This window comes from Chaetodon auriga, chromosome 2 (assembly GCF_051107435.1).
Source record: "Chaetodon auriga isolate fChaAug3 chromosome 2, fChaAug3.hap1, whole genome shotgun sequence".
Classification (NCBI taxonomy): domain Eukaryota; kingdom Metazoa; phylum Chordata; class Actinopteri; order Chaetodontiformes; family Chaetodontidae; genus Chaetodon; species Chaetodon auriga.
In genome coordinates, this window is record NC_135075.1 from 13953845 (window position 1) to 13960209 (window position 6365).

Genomic DNA, 6365 nt, shown 5'->3' on the forward strand with positions numbered 1-6365 from the left:
TCATTTACAGGTTATAGCACAATTTATAAACTCGAGGCAAATTCAAAGTGTTTCACATGAAATTAAAAGAAAAAAGATAATCTTAAAAAGAGTTAATGTAAAAGAAAATATTCATCAATGCTACATAAAAAAATAAATTTGATATTTGTGAAAGCCTTTCGCAATTCATCTTACATGTCAACCAAACTGAAGATTGTAAATAATACAAGAAACTCTGTCTAAAATGATAAAAACTAAAAAGTGTCCTGGATTCAAATATGTGTATACAAGGCAAATATGTATATGAAAGTATAATACCATCCATGATCTGTGCCTCCAGGTGCATATGACACATGGAGAACGAGTGCATTAATGTTAAAACATTAGAAAAGTATTTCTGTGTGTTTGTTTTGTCATTTTCTTGCACAACAAATTCAGATGTGTGTGAAGGAGGCTGAAGACTGATTTGATGGAGGGGAGTGTTTTTGGAGGTTTGATCAGTGACCTGGAATATTTCAGTGTGTCCAGCCCTACCACATTAGAGAGGGAGTGCAGCTGTGTCCTCGTATAACCTTCCTGTTTTTTATTGCATCATCCAAATTTGATGTGAAACAACTCAGAAGAAGAACCAAACACTTTGCCAGTGCTTCACAGACAGACAAAGAGCATCCTGATGTTTTTCTTTTGTTTGTTTGTGTCTTTGCATTTGTTTGTTTTCTTCTCCTCGCGGTTTACCTAATAACATCATTAATATTAAAAGCACTGCATGTGATAATTCTGTGTATTAATATGCAATTATAATCGTGCTACAGATTGCAGATGTTGTTCCAAAAACAAGGCAGATTTAGGATTATTACCAGGACGGCAGGACGACAGCGTGGGACAAAAGGTTTTGTTTTTCACTCTTGGGCTGATTCCTGTTGTTGCCAAAAGAGAGATGTCCGACTGACTTTCAAGTAATCACACACTGCTGTGAGGAGCATTCAAAATAAGTGGACGGAATGTGCAGATTGCCGTTATTAGCAGAGGAGAAGCTGGTGTTTCATGTTTTCAGTCATCATTAGGACGTACCTGTGTGAACCAGAGAGAGAATTCACTTCTTATTTTACACACCTGCACGAAGGAGTCTGTTGGTTTATGTTGTCCTCTTTGATAAACCTTCCTCTAAAAACTTCTGTGTTTTTTATATTTCAAGTAACATGCTCACAATATTTTAAGATTGTGTTTTGTCTTGAGAATATCTACACATACTATACATGTGGATATAAGTAAGATAATTGTATGGCACTTTTAAATGCATTCTTCTCTCTTTTGTGACAAGGAAACAACAGATGCAAAGATTGAAGATGAGAAAGCCTCGACTTTTGTTGCTTTTAAAAAGTCTTCCCTCATTTGGATGATTGCATTGACAAATTATTCGTGTCATGTCATATTGAGAATCAATACGGAGTTCTGCTATTTTTGCTAAACTTAAATGTATCAAAACAAGACATGATTGTCACATTAAATCAAAACTTAAAAGATGCTCCTTCATGTTATAATAAACTTGCCTCACTATTATTTGAAATGAATTTGTTTACAAAGCACTACTGGCCATCATGAGTAGATTTAGGTTCAAATACTGTTGAATCACTAATATTGTTGTATTAATCAAACTGAAAAAGCCCCGCTGCATAGAAACTGTGAACCACTAAGAGGATGTACTGATGTGAGAGTAATTATGACCTTTGTTGCTTCCTTTTTGGGGTCTGGCTGTCAGAATGGAAATCCTCCAGGGTAGGGGTGGGCATCCTGTCCTCAGGTATACTCTCAGATCAGTGGGAATGGTAAAGTAACATGCCCGGGCAAGGCAGGCAGGAGTGTCAGCCAGGCCCACCGGACTGCACCTCAACACCATCTATAGCAGAGCCAGCAATCGTCCGCTTCAAACCAGATGGTGCGCTGGGAGCACAAAAGAGTGACAGCTGTCATTCACAGGGTGCGAGAGCAGAGAGCTTTCTTCAAAGTGGTCTGTTCATGTTAAAAAAAATTCTTCCAGACATCACAGTAAGATTTCCTATAATTGTTAGAGCTGCTAGAATGAATAAAAGCCTCTTATATTAAGTACAGCTTGTAATGCACTAAAACAACATTTGTTGGGATTTTGGAAGTACAACTCACATACATTTGATAAGTGTGAGCTCAGTGACCAGAAGTGACATCTGTGAGGACAAGACATCCATGTTGAAGCAAGTGAGATACTGCTTTCAAAAAGAACTTTTAAAGTGTAATGTATATTTTGTCATTATTCTCCCAAAACATGATTTTATATCCACTTTGAGAAGGTAGAGTTAGCTAAATACATTTTGTCCCCACAAAAAAATGAAAATAAACATATTTCCTATTATTTTGAGGCACAGTAGAGTGCAACACAAATTCAGTGATCAATAATTATCATCCACACACTTATGTTCACTCTCATTCACTGTTGAGGATTTAAACATCTCATAAGCTTTGTCTGGTCGCGTCGACTCATCAGGACTCAAATCTTGTGTCTCCACAGTTTATTTTATTGTCATGTGAGATTCTTTTGTCCCATAAGAGTGTGTGTGATCTTCCCTGAACAGTTCCCCTCTCTAAACACCGGCCAGTCAGTGAGCCAGACAAAAAGGTGTTACTGATGACTGTGTCCAGCAATTTAAGCTATTGAGAGCTGCCCCCAATTCACCTTCTTTCTTAACTTTATGGCTATAATTGCCATAAAGGTCCTCCCAAATCCTCCCAGCCCCCACCGGCCTTTCTTGAGGGCTTTGTAACATGTCCAATATTCCCATTGTACTGTACTTTTTTTCCTTCCACAAGTGCCTCCATGGCACAGTTTAGTCTTTATTTAATGAAGCTGGGTCAGAGTTCATCATGTTAGTAGTCTTAAGGCTTTGGGTGCAGCATTCAGTCTCTAACACTTCACGTCCAACTTGTACAACTACTGCTTATGTGCCAAAACAATAAAAACATCCATCAATGTCCTCCCTTGTCTATGTAGGGCGGGTATGACTGATGATGTGTACGGCACATTGATGCACTTGAGGGGCAGGGGACTGTGTGAATGTTTGTTTATGTCAAGTGAGGATTTGTCAAAAGGTTTATGTCATTGCTGGCATCAGACTCCTCGAGCTTGTACTGGGTGGTCTTTGTCTGTTTGCATCCGTAAAGAGCTTCGTTCTCACTCTCATTTGTCCCCTATTGATTCTCTAAATTAGGTTGATGAGAGGCCCTCCTATCAGGTGGCATATTAATTGGGTCAGGCTGGATCTTATATGACATCCAAATAATGGCAACCCGAACTCCAACACTAAACCGTTGTCCTCCGAACGGTCTCTTTCACCAATTAGCCTCACGGTGAATCTGCTTCCTGCCACCTCTGCTGCCCGTTAGTGTTTCCCAAGAATCAGGATGCTTCTGGTGGTTTAAGTAATGTGTGTGTGTGCGCGCTTCTCAAGATGCAAAATCAACCTGGGGGGGGGGGGCGCTCTATGACCATAGAGCTGGTTAAACCAGCTGCTCACAAGCATAAGTATTTACACCCAGGAACTGGACTGGGCTGCACCAGGCACAGGTAAATCTATTACTAACTAAATCCAAATTCTTAGTAACTACTAGCTAATTTCAATTTAGTGCTTTAGTAAATCCAGTTGTATCATTTCAATTTCAGGAATGCCTGAGCGGGTAAAGACTTTGCAAAAGTTTACATAAAACAGTGGGTCAGGTGTGTTGAATGTATGTTATTTCTCTTTTTATTCTAAACAGGTCAGATTAGCAAGCTAATGTTAGTTCCTCACTTGGTTCACTTAGCTACAAAACAGATACACCTGGTACAAATAGGCTGTAAATAATGTTATGAAAGAAGTTTGCATAGTGCAAACTGTTTTGAATTAATAATTTTCACATTTTCATGCAGTGAACTATAATGAAGCTAAGTTTGCTTAGCTAACTGACAAAGCTGACCTTAGCATGCTAATATATGACCTGTTTATACTGAAGAGTAAAACAGATAATAGCTAATCCGTTATCTGTTTTAGTCTTCAGTGATGGTCAATACATGTGACCAGACACACAAAAGGTTGTTTAGCAGTGATGTCAACGTGAAAATTTTCACGATATTTCACAAAAATAAAGCAAGATAAGAGCAAATGTTCCTGATCAAGTTAGGTTAGCATAATTGGCTTGGTCTCATTCTGAACTGCCTACTTCTAACTCTTGTTACAGCATCTTCCTGTGGTTGATAGCTTTCGACTGGAGAAAGAGTCTTTACTAGCTAAGACAGTGCTTACACAATATGTCAACTGATTTGTGGTCAGTTTTAAAGCCAGCTGCAGACAAACTGACATAACACCGACTTTTTAAGTAGATATAGCCTACCTGTTCGCTAACGGCAACCTATTTCCACATGTAGCAGATGCGGAGCAACATTAGCATGAATACAGAGAGGAGTTTGTAGTCACCTGATGAATATAAGTCAAATATTCACACTCCTGATGTGTGTTGTTTTTGGTTTCTACTAACTTCTGAGGGTAAAAGCTGGGTATTTAACAGTTAAAAACTGCGTTATGTTCACCAGCTAATCTCTTAACTTTGTCTGCTGTTTGGTGCTGGGCAGGTTGCGTTGGGTTTATCATTTATCATTTTTCCGTTAAAAATTCATTGCAATGAGCTAAAATACATAAAAGCAGTCATAGAACTTTGAGGAACTGCAGAATCAGGTGAAAATTCTCGCTATTCTTCTTTTTTGACCGACCAGTTTCACATACAAGTAGTGATGTGATCCATTGTTTGTAACGAAGAGTTTAAGAAGGAACAACTGGTGCAAGCCAATCCAGGTAGGAGTTAAACAGATGCACTCGATTCAGTGAATAAACAACAAATCCCATAAGCTAAATAAATGATTTATTGTACAAAAGAAAAATGACAGTAAATAAACAACAAAAGGCAAAAATAACAATTGAACAGTTATTCATATGCACAACCATTAAACTACAAAGTTGGGGTGATTTTTTACTACACAAAGAACAGAGGAATGAAGGGGGAAAGTGAGAAAAACATTAGAAGCGGTGAACCTGTCCAAAACATCATAAATGTCAACATTTGGGTAGGTATTTACATAGAGATTTCTTACTCTCATATATTTATATGAAAACACTCTCACACATACCAGTATACAAACACTAAAATTCAAAATGCAACTTCTCAACAAGCCATAGATGTGGGCACAGCTAATTATTTCTTTTGACCACACATTACCAGAGCCGCTACCATCAGTCACTCTGTCAAATAACTCCATCTGAACCTGAGAGCAAGGGGACCCTGTGGTTTTCATCTACATTTTTGGGGGGTCGGGGTGGGTGGGTGGGTGGGGGGTTCTTATGGGTTAAATGTTTGCACAGATTAATCAATGACAAATTTAAAAAAGCAAGGTTTTTTTTAGAGGGCTAAAGTGAGGTAGACAGACTTTGAAATGCATTGTAATTAATATTAATAAATAGAGAATTGACCAGTTGAATCACTTCCAACCACTGCCCCTAAACCAGCTTTTCCTCCCTTTGAAATGTTCTAGCATATTCCTGCGATCACAAAAGTTACAGCACACAACATGTCATCCTCTACTTTGGCTAACAATCCCTGGGTACTCCTCCCATACTTACATGGGTGCTTTCACTTAAAATACACACAAAGGCAAAAACGTGTCGACGCAAGACAGTCGACACATTGTTTAAGTCAAAAGGACACAGTCTCTCTAACATGGTAACAGATTTAAGTTGGTTTTGCGGGCCATTTCCAGTTAAAGCATTCTATGTTCATTGATCCAGACACTTATTATACACATGACTTGTCACCCAAAGTGGGTAAGGAGGCCTTTCAGGCCGCTGGTACAGTACGTCCAGGTTCCAGATTGGATAGAAGTGTGTGAGTGTATGGACAGGCCCCCGCTTCGGACAAAAGTCAGGAAAGCGTGATGGTATCAAAAAGAAGTGATAACCTCTCTAGAATATGGTTGATCACCAGAAGCTTGAATAGTTTTTTTTTTATTATTTTTTTTTATCCTATACTGTACAAGCTCTCTTGTGCTTAGTAAAACACAAACAACACTTTACCTCCTCACGTCATGAACGTCCCATAGTGCAAAATTTATTGTTGGTAAGGTAGAGTGCCCCAAAAAAGGTTTTTGTATCCCTTTTTTTTTTTTTTAAATATATACATATATCATTTATATATAATGTCAGAAGGCTCTTCCTTTATCCAACAGCATAGTGCTTTCGTTTACAACAAAAGGATATCTTTGCTTTGACATCCAGGAGACAAAGACAGACTTCAAGCGTACTAATCTACTCTGTGTTCAAGCACTAACAATA